This window comes from Rhinoderma darwinii (assembly GCF_050947455.1).
Source record: "Rhinoderma darwinii isolate aRhiDar2 chromosome 2 unlocalized genomic scaffold, aRhiDar2.hap1 SUPER_2_unloc_60, whole genome shotgun sequence".
Taxonomy (NCBI): Eukaryota; Metazoa; Chordata; class Amphibia; order Anura; family Rhinodermatidae; genus Rhinoderma; species Rhinoderma darwinii.
In genome coordinates, this window is record NW_027461730.1 from 165,558 (window position 1) to 182,237 (window position 16,680).

The following is a 16,680-nucleotide window of genomic DNA, read 5'->3' on the forward strand; positions in this document are numbered from 1 at the left end:
ACACTAGATGGATGTGATGGAATGTACTGTGGTCCCTACATTTCAAGAAGAAGTAAGAATTGCAGTTGCAACAAACCCTTGCTTGCCTACAAAGAGAGCAGCAATTTGGATTTGTTACTATGTTACCTGGAAGAATAACAAACTGTGCAAGGATGGAGGTTGTAGGAGCAAGGAGAACAAGTTGTCTGTAAAGTTGGTGGATGCCTATTTTCCATTTTGCAGTCCCTTGTCTCCCTCTTGTGGCCTCCTGGAGGCAACTAGCTGTGCAAAAAAAAGACAGCCTGGGGGCCGGCTGTTGCAGTGTTGCCCTCTCAGGCAACACTGAGTGACTGACTGAGCCGCACCGTCTTATATAAAGTTCAGACGGAACTTTGCACGTGTCATAGTGGAGACCTCAGGAGCCAGAGCCAGCTTTCTGACATCATAATGGGGCCTCAGAGATAAAAGCCTGGGCCCAGGCAGTGTTGGTCAGTGCTGCTCAGCAGGCAGCACTGGACTGGATTAAAGCTGATACAAGGTGTGAAAGGAGAAGGGGTGGCAGTGGGCATGCACTTACTGCTGCTGCTGCTGCTGCTGCTGCCAGTGTTTGCACGGCAGGAGGGCATTTGGGCGTTGCCAGGAAGGCGTTTTTATGTCGATTCCTCCTCTTTCAGCACTGCATTGTGGTGCAAGCAAAAGAAGCAAAACGCGTGGCACGTTCGGGTTATCGCTTCACGGCCTTTTGGCTAAGATCAAGTGTAGTATCTGTTCTTATCAGTTTAATATCTGATACGTCCCCTATCTGGGGACCATATATTAAATGGATTTTTAGAACAGGGAGATGGAAATAGAGCTTGCTCTGTCCACTCCACGCATTGACCTGGTATTGCAGTATTTCCAGGACCGGTGCACCCTTTCCTTATGTATTTACTAAAATCAGATTCCAAAAGTGCTTTTTGTGTTTGCCATTGTTTTTGTCTTTCGGATGGGATCTCCCCTTTTAATCCCATTATTTCAACACCTGTTGGACAATGCATTTGTACAGTCATGTGTGATAATGAGCTAATTTATTAAATGCAATTAATTAATACATTGCCACCTCTTGTTTTGTGTCGTCTGTGTTTCTGTGTTTCCGGCATTTCACATTGGAACAGCTCATTCACCTTCCTTGTCTTCTCTCCGCCCTCCCTCCTAGGTAGGTTAAAGAGCTGCACCTGAGCCAGCCACTGATTGATGCAGCACCATAGTCAAATAGTGGAGTGGAGTAGGGGAACAGCAAACAGCCATTAAAGCAGCCAGCCCGCCCGCCCGCCCGCCCGCCCGCCCGTCATAATGGACCTACCTGTGTACACTAGATGGATGTGATGGAATGTACTGTGGTCCCTACATTTCAAGAAGAAGTAAGAATTGCAGTTGCAACAAACCCTTGCTTGCCTACAAAGAGAGCAGCAATTTGGATTTGTTACTATGTTACCTGGAAGAATAACAAACTGTGCAAGGATGGAGGTTGTAGGAGCAAGGAGAACAAGTTGTCTGTAAAGTTGGTGGATGCCTATTTTCCATTTTGCAGTCCCTTGTCTCCCTCTTGTGGCCTCCTGGAGGCAACTAGCTGTGCAAAAAAAAGACAGCCTGGGGGCCGGCTGTTGCAGTGTTGCCCTCTCAGGCAACACTGAGTGACTGACTGAGCCGCACCGTCTTATATAAAGTTCAGACGGAACTTTGCACGTGTCATAGTGGAGACCTCAGGAGCCAGAGCCAGCTTTCTGACATCATAATGGGGCCTCAGAGATAAAAGCCTGGGCCCAGGCAGTGTTGGTCAGTGCTGCTCAGCAGGCAGCACTGGACTGGATTAAAGCTGATACAAGGTGTGAAAGGAGAAGGGGTGGCAGTGGGCATGCACTAACTGCTGCTGCTGCTGCTGCCAGTGTTTGCACGGCAGGAGGGAATTTGGGCGTTGCCAGGAAGGCGTTTTTATGTCGATTCCTCCTCTTTCAGCACTGCATTGTGGTGCAAGCAAAAGAAGCAAAACGCGCGGCACGTTCGGGTTATCGCTTCTCGGCCTTTTGGCTAAGATCAAGTGTAGTATCTGTTCTTATCAGTTTAATATCTGATACGTCCCCTATCTGGGGACCATATATTAAATGGATTTTTAGAACAGGGAGATGGAAATAGAGCTTGCTCTGTCCACTCCACGCATTGACCTGGTATTGCAGTATTTCCAGGACCGGTGCACCCTTTCCTTATGTGTTTACTAAAATCAGATTCCAAAAGTGCTTTTTGTGTTTGCCATTGTTTTTGTCTTTCGGATGGGATCTCCCCTTTTAATCCCATTATTTCAACACCTGTTGGACAATGCATTTTTACAGTCATGTGTGATAATGAGCTAATTTATTAAATGCAATTAATTAATTAATACATTGACACCTCTTGTTTTGTGTCGTCTGTGTTTCTGTGTTTCCGGCATTTCACATTGGAACAGCTCATTCACCTTCCTTGTCTTCTCTCCGCCCTCCCTCCTAGGTAGGTTAAAGAGCTGCACCTGAGCCAGCCACTGATTGATGCAGCACCATAGTCAAATAGTGGAGTGGAGTAGGGGAACAGCAAACAGCCATTAAAGCAGCCAGCCCGCCCGCCCGCCCGTCACAATGGACCTACCTGTGTACACTAGATGGATGTGATGGAATGTACTGTGGTCCCTACATTTCAAGAAGAAGTAAGAATTGCAGTTGCAACAAACCCTTGCTTGCCTACAAAGAGAGCAGCAATTTGGATTTGTTACTATGTTACCTGGAAGAATAACAAACTGTGCAAGGATGGAGGTTGTAGGAGCAAGGAGAACAAGTTGTCTGTAAAGTTGGTGGATGCGTATTTTCCATTTTGCAGTCCCTTGTCTCCCTCTTGTGGCCTCCTGGAGGCAACTAGCTGTGCAAAAAAAAGACAGCCTGGGGGCCGGCTGTTGCAGTGTTGCCCTCTCAGGCAACACTGAGTGACTGACTGAGCCGCACCGTCTTATATAAAGTTCAGACGGAACTTTGCACGTGTCATAGTGGAGACCTCAGGAGCCAGAGCCAGCTTTCTGACATCATAATGGGGCCTCAGAGATAAAAGCCTGGGCCCAGGCAGTGTTGGTCAGTGCTGCTCAGCAGGCAGCACTGGACTGGATTAAAGCTGATACAAGGTGTGAAAGGAGAAGGGGTGGCAGTGGGCATGCACTTACTGCTGCTGCTGCTGCCAGTGTTTGCACGGCAGGAGGGCATTTGGGCGTTGCCAGGAAGGCGTTTTTATGTCGATTCCTCCTCTTTCAGCACTGCATTGTGGTGCAAGCAAAAGAAGCAAAACGCGCGGCACGTTCGGGTTATCGCTTCTCGGCCTTTTGGCTAAGATCAAGTGTAGTATCTGTTCTTATCAGTTTAATATCTGATACGTCCCCTATCTGGGGACCATATATTAAATGGATTTTTAGAACAGGGAGATGGAAATAGAGCTTGCTCTGTCCACTCAACGCATTGACCTGGTATTGCAGTATTTCCAGGAGCGGTGCACCCTTTCCTTATGTGTTTACTAAAATCAGATTCCAAAAGTGCTTTTTGTGTTTGCCATTGTTTTTGTCTTTCGGATGGGATCTCCCCTTTTAATCCAATTATTTCAACACCTGTTGGACAATGCATTTGTACAGTCATGTGTGATAATGAGCTAATTTATTAAATGCAATTAATTAATACATTGCCACCTCTTGTTTTGTGTCGTCTGTGTTTCTGTGTTTCCGGCATTTCACATTGGAACAGCTCATTCACCTTCCTTGTCTTCTCTCCGCCCTCCCTCCTAGGTCGGTTAAAGAGCTGCACCTGAGCCAGCCACTGATTGATGCAGCACCATAGTCAAATAGTGGAGTGGAGTAGGGGAACAGCAAACAGCCATTAAAGCAGCCAGCCCGCCCGCCCGCCCGCCCGCCCGCCCGTCACAATGGACCTACCTGTGTACACTAGATGGATGTGATGGAATGTACTGTGGTCCCTAAATTTCAAGAAGAAGTAAGAATTGCAGTTGCAACAAACCCTTGCTTGCCTACAAAGAGAGCAGCAATTTGGATTTGTTACTATGTTACCTGGAAGAATAACAAACTGTGCAAGGATGGAGGTTGTAGGAGCAAGGAGAACAAGTTGTCTGTAAAGTTGGTGGATGCCTATTTTCCATTTTGCAGTCCCTTGTCTCCCTCTTGTGGCCTCCTGGAGGCAACTAGCTGTGCAAAAAAAAGACAGCCTGGGGGCCGGCTGTTGCAGTGTTGCCCTCTCAGGCAACACTGAGTGACTGACTGAGCCGCACCGTCTTATATAAAGTTCAGACGGAACTTTGCACGTGTCATAGTGGAGACCTCAGGAGCCAGAGCCAGCTTTCTGACATCATAATGGGGCCTCAGAGATAAAAGCCTGGGCCCAGGCAGTGTTGGTCAGTGCTGCTCAGCAGGCAGCACTGGACTGGATTAAAGCTGATACAAGGTGTGAAAGGAGAAGGGGTGGCAGTGGGCATGCACTTACTGCTGCTGCTGCTCCTGCTGCTGCCAGTGTTTGCACGGCAGGAGGGCATTTGGGCGTTGCCAGGAATGCGTTTTTATGTCGATTCCTCCTCTTTCAGCACTGCATTGTGGTGCAAGCAAAAGAAGCAAAACGCGCGGCACGTTCGGGTTATCGCTTCTCGGCCTTTTGGCTAAGATCAAGTGTAGTATCTGTTCTTATCAGTTTAATATCTGATACGTCCCCTATCTGGGGACCATATATTAAATGGATTTTTAGAACAGGGAGATGGAAATAGAGCTTGCTCTGTCCACTCCACGCATTGACCTGGTATTGCAGTATTTCCAGGACCGGTGCACCCTTTCCTTATGTGTTTACTAAAATCAGATTCCAAAAGTGCTTTTTGTGTTTGCCATTGTTTTTGTCTTTCGGATGGGATCTCCCCTTTTAATCCCATTATTTCAACACCTGTTGGACAATGCATTTGTACAGTCATGTGTGATAATGAGCTAATTTATTAAATGCAATTAATTAATACATTGCCACCTCTTGTTTTGTGTCGTCTGTGTTTCTGTGTTTCCGGCATTTCACATTGGAACAGCTCATTCACCTTCCTTGTCTTCTCTCCGCCCTCCCTCCTAGGTAGGTTAAAGAGCTGCACCTGAGCCAGCCACTGATTGATGCAGCACCATAGTCAAATAGTGGAGTGGAGTAGGGGAACAGCAAACAGCCATTAAAGCAGCCAGCCCGCCCGCCCGCCCGCCCGTCACAATGGACCTACCTGTGTACACTAGATGGATGTGATGGAATGTACTGTGGTCCCTACATTTCAAGAAGAAGTAAGAATTGCAGTTGCAACAAACCCTTGCTTGCCTACAAAGAGAGCAGCAATTTGGATTTGTTACTATGTTACCTGGAAGAATAACAAACTGTGCAAGGATGGAGGTTGTAGGAGCAAGGAGAACAAGTTGTCTGTAAAGTTGGTGGATGCCTATTTTCCATTTTGCAGTCCCTTGTCTCCCTCTTGTGGCCTCCTGGAGGCAACTAGCTGTGCAAAAAAAAGACAGCCTGGGGGCCGGCTGTTGCAGTGTTGCCCTCTCAGGCAACACTGAGTGACTGACTGAGCCGCACCGTCTTATATAAAGTTCAGACGGAACTTTGCACGTGTCATAGTGGAGACCTCAGGAGCCAGAGCCAGCTTTCTGACATCATAATGGGGCCTCAGAGATAAAAGCCTGGGCCCAGGCAGTGTTGGTCAGTGCTGCTCAGCAGGCAGCACTGGACTGGATTAAAGCTGATACAAGGTGTGAAAGCAGAAGGGGTGGCAGTGGGCATGCACTTACTGCTGCTGCTGCTGCTGCTGCTGCTGCCAGTGTTTGCACGGCAGGAGGGCATTTGGGCGTTGCCAGGAAGGCGTTTTTATGTCGATTCCTCCTCTTTCAGCACTGCATTGTGGTGCAAGCAAAAGAAGCAAAACGCGCGGCACGTTCGGGTTATCGCTTCTCGGCCTTTTGGCTAAGATCAAGTGTAGTATCTGTTCTTATCAGTTTAATATCTGATACGTCCCCTATCTGGGGACCATATATTAAATGGATTTTTAGAACAGGGAGATGGAAATAGAGCTTGCTCTGTCCACTCCACGCATTGACCTGGTATTGCAGTATTTCCAGGACCGGTGCACCCTTTCCTTATGTGTTTACTAAAATCAGATTCCAAAAGTGCTTTTTGTGTTTGCCATTGTTTTTGTCTTTCGGATGGGATCTCCCCTTTTAATCCCATTATTTCAACACCTGTTGGACAATGCATTTGTACAGTCATGTGTGATAATGAGCTAATTTATTAAATGCAATTAATTAATACATTGCCACCTCTTGTTTTGTGTCGTCTGTGTTTCTGTGTTTCCGGCATTTCACATTGGAACAGCTCATTCACCTTCCTTGTCTTCTCTCCGCCCTCCCTCCTAGGTAGGTTAAAGAGCTGCACCTGAGCCAGCCACTGATTGATGCAGCACCATAGTCAAATAGTGGAGTGGAGTAGGGGAACAGCAAACAGCCATTAAAGCAGCCAGCCCGCCCGCCCGCCCGCCCGCCCGTCACAATGGACCTACCTGTGTACACTAGATGGATGTGATGGAATGTACTGTGGTCCCTACATTTCAAGAAGAAGTAAGAATTGCAGTTGCAACAAACCCTTGCTTGCCTACAAAGAGAGCAGCAATTTGGATTTGTTACTATGTTACCTGGAAGAATAACAAACTGTGCAAGGATGGAGGTTGTAGGAGCAAGGAGAACAAGTTGTCTGTAAAGTTGGTGGATGCCTATTTTCCATTTTGCAGTCCCTTGTCTCCCTCTTGTGGCCTCCTGGAGGCAACTAGCTGTGCAAAAAAAAGACAGCCTGGGGGCCGGCTGTTGCAGTGTTGCCCTCTCAGGCAACACTGAGTGACTGACTGAGCCGCACCGTCTTATATAAAGTTCAGACGGAACTTTGCACGTGTCATAGTGGAGACCTCAGGAGCCAGAGCCAGCTTTCTGACATCATAATGGGGCCTCAGAGATAAAAGCCTGGGCCCAGGCAGTGTTGGTCAGTGCTGCTCAGCAGGCAGCACTGGACTGGATTAAAGCTGATACAAGGTGTGAAAGGAGAAGGGGTGGCAGTGGGCATGCACTTACTGCTGCTGCTGCTGCCAGTGTTTGCACGGCAGGAGGGCATTTGGGCGTTGCCAGGAAGGCGTTTTTATGTCGATTCCTCCTCTTTCAGCACTGCATTGTGGTGCAAGCAAAAGAAGCAAAACGCGCGGCACGTTCGGGTTATCGCTTCTCGGCCTTTTGGCTAAGATCAAGTGTAGTATCTGTTCTTATCAGTTTAATATCTGATACGTCCCCTATCTGGGGACCATATATTAAATGGATTTTTAGAACAGGGAGATGGAAATAGAGCTTGCTCTGTCCACTCCACGCATTGACCTGGTATTGCAGTATTTCCAGGACCGGTGCACCCTTTCCTTATGTGTTTGCTAAAATCAGATTCCAAAAGTGCTTTTTGTGTTTGCCATTGTTTTTGTCTTTCGGATGGGATCTCCCCTTTTAATCCCATTATTGTAACACCTGTTGGACAATGCATTTGTACAGTCATGTGTGATAATGAGCTAATTTATTAAATGCAATTAATTAATACATTGCCACCTCTTGTTTTGTGTCGTCTGTGTTTCTGTGTTTCCGGCATTTCACATTGGAACAGCTCATTCACCTTCCTTGTCTTCTCTCCGCCCTCCCTCCTAGGTAGGTTAAAGAGCTGCACCTGAGCCAGCCACTGATTGATGCAGCACCATAGTCAAATAGTGGAGTGGAGTAGGGGAACAGCAAACAGCCATTAAAGCAGCCAGCCCGCCTGCCCGCCCGCCCGCCCGTCACAATGGACCTACCTGTGTACACTAGATGGATGTGATGGAATGTACTGTGGTCCCTAAATTTCAAGAAGAAGTAAGAATTGCAGTTGCAACAAACCCTTGCTTGCCTACAAAGAGAGCAGCAATTTGGATTTGTTACTATGTTACCTGGAAGAATAACAAACTGTGCAAGGATGGAGGTTGTAGGAGCAAGGAGAACAAGTTGTCTGTAAAGTTGGTGGATGACTATTTTCCATTTTGCAGTCCCTTGTCTCGCTCTTGTGGCCTCCTGGAGGCAACTAGCTGTGCAAAAAAAAGACAGCCTGGGGGCCGGCTGTTGCAGTGTTGCCCTCTCAGGCAACACTGAGTGACTGACTGAGCCGCACCGTCTTATATAAAGTTCAGACGGAACTTTGCACGTGTCATAGTGGAGACCTCAGGAGCCAGAGCCAGCTTTCTGACATCATAATGGGGCCTCAGAGATAAAAGCCTGGGCCCAGGCAGTGTTGGTCAGTGCTGCTCAGCATGCAGCACTGGACTGGATTAAAGCTGATACAAGGTGTGAAAGGAGAAGGGGTGGCAGTGGGCATGCACTTACTGCTGCTGCTGCTGCTGCCAGTGTTTGCACGGCAGGAGGGCATTTGGGCGTTGCCAGGAAGGCATTTTTATGTCGATTCCTCCTCTTTCAGCACTGCATTGTGGTGCAAGCAAAATAAGCAAAACGCGCGGCCCGTTCGGGTTATCGCTTCTCGGCCTTTTGGCTAAGATCAAGTGTAGTATCTGTTCTTATCAGTTTAATATCTGATACGTCCCCTATCTGGGGACCATATATTAAATGGATTTTTAGAACAGGGAGATGGAAATAGAGCTTGCTCTGTCCACTCCACGCATTGACCTGGTATTGCAGTATTTCCAGGACCGGTGCACCCTTTCCTTATGTGTTTACTAAAATCAGATTCCAAAAGTGCTTTTTGTGTTTGCCATTGTTTTTGTCTTTCGGATGGGATCTCCCCTTTTAATCCCATTATTTCAACACCTGTTGGACAATGCATTTGTAGTCATGTGTGATAATGAGCTAATTTATTAAATGCAATTAATTAATACATTGCCACCTCTTGTTTTGTGTCGTCTGTGTTTCTGTGTTTCCGGCATTTCACATTGGAACAGCTCATTCACCTTCCTTGTCTTCTCTCCGCCCTCCCTCCTAGGTAGGTTAAAGAGCTGCACCTGAGCCAGCCACTGATTGATGCAGCACCATAGTCAAATAGTGGAGTGGAGTAGGGGAACAGCAAACAGCCATTAAAGCAGCCAGCCCGCCCGCCCGCCCGCCCGCCCGTCACAATGGACCTACCTGTGTACACTAGATGGATGTGATGGAATGTACTGTGGTCCCTACATTTCAAGAAGAAGTAAGAATTGCAGTTGCAACAAACCCTTGCTTGCCTACAAAGAGAGCAGCAATTTGGATTTGTTACTATGTTACCTGGAAGAATAACAAACTGTGCAAGGATGGAGGTTGTAGGAGCAAGGAGAACAAGTTGTCTGTAAAGTTGGTGGATGCCTATTTTCCATTTTGCAGTCCCTTGTCTCCCTCCTGTGGCCTCCTGGAGGCAACTAGCTGTGCAAAAAAAAGACAGCCTGGGGGCCGGCTGTTGCAGTGTTGCCCTCTCAGGCAACACTGAGTGACTGACTGAGCCGCACCGTCTTATATAAAGTTCAGACGGAACTTTGCACGTGTCATAGTGGAGACCTCAGGAGCCAGAGCCAGCTTTCTGACATCATAATGGGGCCTCAGAGATAAAAGCCTGGGCCCAGGCAGTGTTGGTCAGTGCTGCTCAGCAGGCAGCACTGGACTGGATTAAAGCTGATACAAGGTGTGAAAGGAGAAGGGGTGGCAGTGGGCATGCACTTACTGCTGCTGCTGCTGCTGCTGCTGCTGCTGCTGCCAGTGTTTGCACGGCAGGAGGGCATTTGGGCGTTGCCAGGAAGGCGTTTTTATGTCGATTCCTCCTCTTTCAGCACTGCATTGTGGTGCAAGCAAAAGAAGCAAAACGCGCGGCACGTTCGGGTTATCGCTTCTCGGCCTTTTGGCTAAGATCAAGTGTAGTATCTGTTCTTATCAGTTTAATATCTGATACGTCCCCTATCTGGGGACCATATATTAAATGGATTTTTAGAACAGGGAGATGGAAATAGAGCTTGCTCTGTCCACTCCACGCATTGACCTGGCATTGCAGTATTTCCAGCACCGGTGCACCCTTTCCTTATGTGTTTACTAAAATCAGATTCCAAAAGTGCTTTTTGTGTTTGCCATTGTTTTTGTCTTTCGGATGGGATCTCCCCTTTTAATCCCATTATTTCAACACCTGTTGGACAATGCATTTGTACAGTCATGTGTGATAATGAGCTAATTTATTAAATGCAATTAATTAATACATTGCCACCTCTTGTTTTGTGTCGTCTGTGTTTCTGTGTTTCCGGCATTTCACATTGGAACAGCTCATTCACCTTCCTTGTCTTCTCTCCGCCCTCCCTCCTAGGTAGGTTAAAGAGCTGCACCTGAGCCAGCCACTGATTGATGCAGCACCATAGTCAAATAGTGGAGTGGAGTAGGGGAACAGCAAACAGCCATTAAAGCAGCCAGCCCGCCCGCCCGCCCGCCCGTGACAATGGACCTACCTGTGTACACTAGATGGATGTGATGGAATGTACTGTGGTCCCTACATTTCAAGAAGAAGTAAGAATTGCAGTTGCAACAAACCCTTGCTTGCCTACAAAGAGAGCAGCAATTTGGATTTGTTACTATGTTACCTGGAAGAATAACAAACTGTGCAAGGATGGAGGTTGTAGGAGCAAGGAGAACAAGTTGTCTGTAAAGTTGGTGGATGCCTGTTTTCCATTTTGCAGTCCCTTGTCTCCCTCTTGTGGCCTCCTGGAGGCAACTAGCTGTGCAAAAAAAAGACAGCCTGGGGGCCGGCTGTTGCAGTGTTGCCCTCTCAGGCAACACTGAGTGACTGACTGAGCCGCACCGTCTTATATAAAGTTCGGACGGAACTTTGCACGTGTCATAGTGGAGACCTCAGGAGCCAGAGCCAGCTTTCTGACATCATAATGGGGCCTCAGAGATAAAAGCCTGGGCCCAGGCAGTGTTGGTCAGTGCTGCTCAGCAGGCAGCACTGGACTGGATTAAAGCTGATACAAGGTGTGAAAGGAGAAGGGGTGGCAGTGGGCATGCACTTACTGCTGCTGCTGCTGCTGCTGCCAGTGTTTGCACGGCAGGAGGGCATTTGGGCGTTGCCAGGAAGGCGTTTTTATGTCGATTCCTCCTCTTTCAGCACTGCATTGTGGTGCAAGCAAAAGAAGCAAAACGCGCGGCACGTTCGGGTTATCGCTTCTCGGCCTTTTGGCTAAGATCAAGTGTAGTATCTGTTCTTATCAGTTTAATATCTGATACGTCCCCTATCTGGGGACCATATATTAAATGGATTTTTAGAACAGGGAGATGGAAATAGAGCTTGCTCTGTCCACTCCACGCATTGACCTGGTATTGCAGTATTTCCAGGACCGGTGCACCCTTTCCTTATGTGTTTACTAAAATCAGATTCCAAAAGTGCTTTTTGTGTTTGCCATTGTTTTTGTCTTTCGGATGGGATCTCCCCTTTTAATCCCATTATTTCAACACCTGTTGGACAATGCATTTGTACAGTCATGTGTGATAATGAGCTAATTTATTAAATGCAATTAATTAATACATTGCCACCTCTTGTTTTGTGTCGTCTGTGTTTCTGTGTTTCCGGCATTTCACATTGGAACAGCTCATTCACCTTCCTTGTCTTCTCTCCGCCCTCCCTCCTAGGTAGGTTAAAGAGCTGCACCTGAGCCAGCCACTGATTGATGCAGCACCATAGTCAAATAGTGGAGTGGAGTAGGGGAACAGCAAACAGCCATTAAAGCAGCCAGCCCGCCCGCCCGCCCGTCACAATGGACCTACCTGTGTACACTAGATGGATGTGATGGAATGTACTGTGGTCCCTACATTTCAAGAAGAAGTAAGAATTGCAGTTGCAACAAACCCTTGCTTGCCTACAAAGAGAGCAGCAATTTGGATTTGTTACTATGTTACCTGGAAGAATAACAAACTGTGCAAGGATGGAGGTTGTAGGAGCAAGGAGAACAAGTTGTCTGTAAAGTTGGTGGATGCCTATTTTCCATTTTGCAGTCCCTTGTCTCCCTCTTGTGGCCTCCTGGAGGCAACTAGCTGTGCAAAAAAAAGACAGCCTGGGGGCCGGCTGTTGCAGTGTTGCCCTCTCAGGCAACACTGAGTGACTGACTGAGCCGCACCGTCTTATATAAAGTTCAGACGGAACTTTGCACGTGTCATAGTGGAGACCTCAGGAGCCAGAGCCAGCTTTCTGACATCATAATGGGGCCTCAGAGATAAAAGCCTGGGCCCAGGCAGTGTTGGTCAGTGCTGCTCAGCAGGCAGCACTGGACTGGATTAAAGCTGATACAAGGTGTGAAAGGAGAAGGGGTGGCAGTGGGCATGCACTTACTGCTGCTGCTGCTGCTGCTGCTGCTGCCAGTGTTTGCACGGCAGGAGGGCATTTGGGCGTTGCCAGTAAGGCGTTTTTATGTCGATTCCTCCTCTTTCAGCACTGCATTGTGGTGCAAGCAAAAGAAGCAAATCCTGTCTTGCTTCCTCTCCGGCCTTTATTCACCTCCCGCTTAGTAGCTGTGAGTGTGTGTGAGCCTGCAGGGCCCCATGGAATTGCCTAGGAGTAGGCTGAATCGCTGCAAGGGGTGAACAGCAGTATTGGGCAGGCTCGGTCAACGCGCGGCCCGTTCGGGTTATCGCTTCTCGGCCTTTTGGCTAAGATCAAGTGTAGTATCTGTTCTTATCAGTTTAATATCTGATACGTCCCCTATCTGGGGACCATATATTAAATGGATTTTTAGAACAGGGAGATGGAAATAGAGCTTGCTCTGTCCACTCCACGCATTGACCTGGTATTGCAGTATTTCCAGGATCGGTGCACCCTTTCCTTATGTGTTTACTAAAATCAGATTCCAAAAGTGCTTTTTGTGTTTGCCATTGTTTTTGTCTTTCGGATGGGATCTCCCCTTTTAATCCCATTATTTCAACACCTGTTGGACAATGCATTTGTACAGTCATGTGTGATAATGAGCTAATTTATTAAATGCAATTAATTAATACATTGCCACCTCTTGTTTTGTGTCGTCTGTGTTTCTGTGTTTCCGGCATTTCACATTGGAACAGCTCATTCACCTTCCTTGTCTTCTCTCCGCCCTCCCTCCTAGGTAGGTTAAAGAGCTGCACCTGAGCCAGCCACTGATTGATGCAGCACCATAGTCAAATAGTGGAGTGGAGTAGGGGAACAGCAAACAGCCATTAAAGCAGCCAGCCCGCCCGCCCGCCCGTCACAATGGACCTACCTGTGTACACTAGATGGATGTGATGGAATGTACTGTGGTCCCTACATTTCAAGAAGAAGTAAGAATTGCAGTTGCAACAAACCCTTGCTTGCCTACAAAGAGAGCAGCAATTTGGATTTGTTACTATGTTACCTGGAAGAATAACAAACTGTGCAAGGATGGAGGTTGTAGGAGCAAGGAGAACAAGTTGTCTGTAAAGTTGGTGGATGCCTATTTTCCATTTTGCAGTCCCTTGTCTCCCTCTTGTGGCCTCCTGGAGGCAACTAGCTGTGCAAAAAAAAGACAGCCTGGGGGCCGGCTGTTGCAGTGTTGCCCTCTCAGGCAACACTGAGTGACTGACTGAGCCGCACCGTCTTATATAAAGTTCAGACGGAACTTTGCACGTGTCATAGTGGAGACCTCAGGAGCCAGAGCCAGCTTTCTGACATCATAATGGGGCCTCAGAGATAAAAGCCTGGGCCCAGGCAGTGTTGGTCAGTGCTGCTCAGCAGGCAGCACTGGACTGGATTAAAGCTGATACAAGGTGTGAAAGGAGAAGGGGTGGCAGTGGGCATGCACTTACTGCTGCTGCTGCTGCTGCTGCCAGTGTTTGCACGGCAGGAGGGCATTTGGGCCTTGCCAGGAAGGCGTTTTTATGTCGATTCCTCCTCTTTCAGCACTGCATTGTGGTGCAAGCAAAAGAAGCAAATCCTGTCTTGCTTCCTCTCCGGCCTTTATTCACCTCCCGCTTAGTAGCTGTGAGTGTGTGTGAGCCTGCAGGGCCCCATGGAATTGCCTAGGAGTAGGCTGAATCGCTGCAAGGGGTGAACAGCAGTATTGGGCAGGCTCGGTCAACGCGCGGCCCGTTCGGGTTATCGCTTCTCGGCCTTTTGGCTAAGATCAAGTTTAGTATCTGTTCTTATCAGTTTAATATCTGATACGTCCCCTATCTGGGGACCATATATTAAATGGATTTTTAGAACAGGGAGATGGAAATAGAGCTTGCTCTGTCCACTCCACGCATTGACCTGGTATTGCAGTATTTCCAGGACCGGTGCACCCTTTCCTTATGTGTTTACTAAAATCAGATTCCAAAAGTGCTTTTTGTGTTTGCCATTGTTTTTGTCTTTCGGATGGGATCTCCCCTTTTAATCCCATTATTTCAACACTTGTTGGACAATGCATTTGTACATACATGTGTGATAATGAACTAATTTATTAAATGCAATTAATTAATACATTGCCACCTCTTGTTTTGTGTCGTCTGTGTTTCTGTGTTTCCGGCATTTCACATTGGAACAGCTCATTCACCTTCCTTGTCTTCTCTCCGCCCTCCCTCCTAGGTAGGTTAAAGAGCTGCACCTGAGCCAGCCACTGATTGATGCAGCACCATAGTCAAATAGTGGAGTGGAGTAGGGGAACAGAAAACAGCCATTAAAGCAGCCAGCCCGCCCGCCCGCCCGTCACAATGGACCTACCTGTGTACACTAGATGGATGTGATGGAATGTACTGTGGTCCCTACATTTCAAGAAGAAGTAAGAATTGCAGTTGCAACAAACCCTTGCTTGCCTACAAAGAGAGCAGCAATTTGGATTTGTTACTATGTTACCTGGAAGAATAACAAACTGTGCAAGGATGGAGGTTGTAGGAGCAAGGAGAACAAGTTGTCTGTAAAGTTGGTGGATGCCTATTTTCCATTTTGCAGTCCCTTGTCTCCCTCTTGTGGCCTCCTGGAGGCAACTAGCTGTGCAAAAAAAAAGACAGCCTGGTGGCCGGCTGTTGCAGTGTTGCCCTCTCAGGCAACACTGAGTGACTGACTGAGCCGCACCGTCTTATATAAAGTTCAGACGGAACTTTGCACGTGTCATAGTGGAGACCTCAGGAGCCAGAGCCAGCTTTCTGACATCATAATGGGGCCTCAGAGATAAAAGCCTGGGCCCAGGCAGTGTTGGTCAGTGCTGCTCAGCAGGCAGCACTGGACTGGATTAAAGCTGATACAAGGTGTGAAAGGAGAAGGGGTGGCAGTGGGCATGCACTTACTGCTGCTGCTGCTGCTGCTGCTGCCAGTGTTTGCACGGCAGGAGGGCATTTGGGCGTTGCCAGGAAGGCGTTTTTATGTCGATTCCTCCTCTTTCAGCACTGCATTGTGGTGCAAGCAAAAGAAGCAAATCCTGTCTTGCTTCCTCTCCGGCCTTTATTCACCTCCCGCTTAGTAGCTGTGAGTGTGTGTGAGCCTGCAGGGCCCCATGGAATTGCCTAGGAGTAGGCTGAATCGCTGCAAGGGGTGAACAGCAGTATTGGGCAGGCTCGGTCAACGCGCGGCCCGTTCGGGTTATCGCTTCTCGGCCTTTTGGCTAAGATCAAGTGTAGTATCTGTTCTTATCAGTTTAATATCTGATACGTCCCCTATCTGGGGACCATATATTAAATGGATTTTTAGAACAGGGAGATGGAAATAGAGCTTGCTCTGTCCACTCCACGCATTGACCTGGTATTGCAGTATTTCCAGGACCGGTGCACCCTTTCCTTATGTGTTTACTAAAATCAGATTCCAAAAGTGCTTTTTGTGTTTGCCATTGTTTTTGTCTTTCGGATGGGATCTCCCCTTTTAATCCCATTATTTCAACACCTGTTGGACAATGCATTTGTACAGTCATGTGTGATAATGAGCTAATTTATTAAATGCAATTAATTAATACATTGCCACCTCTTGTTTTGTGTCGTCTGTGTTTCTGTGTTTCTGGCATTTCACATTGGAACAGCTCATTCACCTTCCTTGTCTTCTCTCCGCCCTCCCTTCTAGGTAGGTTAAAGAGCTGCACCTGAGCCAGCCACTGATTGATGCAGCACCATAGTCAAATAGTGGAGTGGAGTAGGGGAACAGCAAACAGCCATTAAAGCAGCCAGCCCGCCCGCCCGCCCGTCACAATGGACCTACCTGTGTACACTAGATGGATGTGATGGAATGTACTGTGGTCCCTACATTTCAAGAAGAAGTAAGAATTGCAGTTGCAACAAACCCTTGCTTGCCTACAAAGAGAGCAGCAATTTGGATTTGTTACTATGTTACCTGGAAGAATAACAAACTGTGCAAGGATGGAGGTTGTAGGAGCAAGGAGAACAAGTTGTCTGTAAAGTTGGTGGATGCCTATTTTCCATTTTGCAGTCCCTTGTCTCCCTCTTGTGGCCTCCTGGAGGCAACTAGCTGTGCAAAAAAAAGACAGCCTGGGGGCCGGCTGTTGCAGTGTTGCCCTCTCAGGCAACACTGAGTGACTGACTGAGCCGCACCGTCTTATATAAAGTTCAGACGGAACTTTGCACGTGTCATAGTGGAGACCTCAGGAGCCAGAGCCAGCTTTCTGACATCATAA

The 16,680-nt window shown here is 47.7% G+C and overlaps 12 non-coding genes across 12 annotated transcripts; all 12 read left to right on the forward strand.

Moving 5' to 3' along the window:
- The first annotated feature begins 705 nt into the window (after positions 1-705).
- LOC142681867 (U2 spliceosomal RNA) lies at positions 706-896 on the forward strand. Its single transcript, XR_012853706.1, has one exon. It is a non-coding gene; the product is annotated as a U2 spliceosomal RNA (small nuclear RNA).
- Positions 897-2,026: 1,130 nt separating this feature from the next.
- On the forward strand, positions 2,027-2,217 carry LOC142681941 (U2 spliceosomal RNA). The gene has a single exon (XR_012853762.1). It is a non-coding gene; the product is annotated as a U2 spliceosomal RNA (small nuclear RNA).
- A 1,119-nt stretch (positions 2,218-3,336) lies between these two features.
- Positions 3,337-3,527, forward strand: LOC142681870 (U2 spliceosomal RNA). Its single transcript, XR_012853709.1, has one exon. It is a non-coding gene; the product is annotated as a U2 spliceosomal RNA (small nuclear RNA).
- A 1,136-nt stretch (positions 3,528-4,663) lies between these two features.
- LOC142681942 (U2 spliceosomal RNA) lies at positions 4,664-4,854 on the forward strand. The gene has a single exon (XR_012853763.1). It is a non-coding gene; the product is annotated as a U2 spliceosomal RNA (small nuclear RNA).
- Positions 4,855-5,985: 1,131 nt separating this feature from the next.
- On the forward strand, positions 5,986-6,176 carry LOC142681943 (U2 spliceosomal RNA). Its single transcript, XR_012853764.1, has one exon. It is a non-coding gene; the product is annotated as a U2 spliceosomal RNA (small nuclear RNA).
- Positions 6,177-7,299: 1,123 nt separating this feature from the next.
- LOC142681944 (U2 spliceosomal RNA) lies at positions 7,300-7,490 on the forward strand. The gene has a single exon (XR_012853765.1). It is a non-coding gene; the product is annotated as a U2 spliceosomal RNA (small nuclear RNA).
- Positions 7,491-8,616: 1,126 nt separating this feature from the next.
- On the forward strand, positions 8,617-8,807 carry LOC142681945 (U2 spliceosomal RNA). The gene has a single exon (XR_012853766.1). It is a non-coding gene; the product is annotated as a U2 spliceosomal RNA (small nuclear RNA).
- A 1,139-nt stretch (positions 8,808-9,946) lies between these two features.
- Positions 9,947-10,137, forward strand: LOC142681876 (U2 spliceosomal RNA). The gene has a single exon (XR_012853714.1). It is a non-coding gene; the product is annotated as a U2 spliceosomal RNA (small nuclear RNA).
- Positions 10,138-11,262: 1,125 nt separating this feature from the next.
- On the forward strand, positions 11,263-11,453 carry LOC142681947 (U2 spliceosomal RNA). The gene has a single exon (XR_012853768.1). It is a non-coding gene; the product is annotated as a U2 spliceosomal RNA (small nuclear RNA).
- Positions 11,454-12,725: 1,272 nt separating this feature from the next.
- LOC142681857 (U2 spliceosomal RNA) lies at positions 12,726-12,916 on the forward strand. The gene has a single exon (XR_012853697.1). It is a non-coding gene; the product is annotated as a U2 spliceosomal RNA (small nuclear RNA).
- A 1,266-nt stretch (positions 12,917-14,182) lies between these two features.
- Positions 14,183-14,373, forward strand: LOC142681866 (U2 spliceosomal RNA). Its single transcript, XR_012853705.1, has one exon. It is a non-coding gene; the product is annotated as a U2 spliceosomal RNA (small nuclear RNA).
- A 1,270-nt stretch (positions 14,374-15,643) lies between these two features.
- LOC142681949 (U2 spliceosomal RNA) lies at positions 15,644-15,834 on the forward strand. Its single transcript, XR_012853769.1, has one exon. It is a non-coding gene; the product is annotated as a U2 spliceosomal RNA (small nuclear RNA).
- Positions 15,835-16,680: the final 846 nt, after the last annotated feature.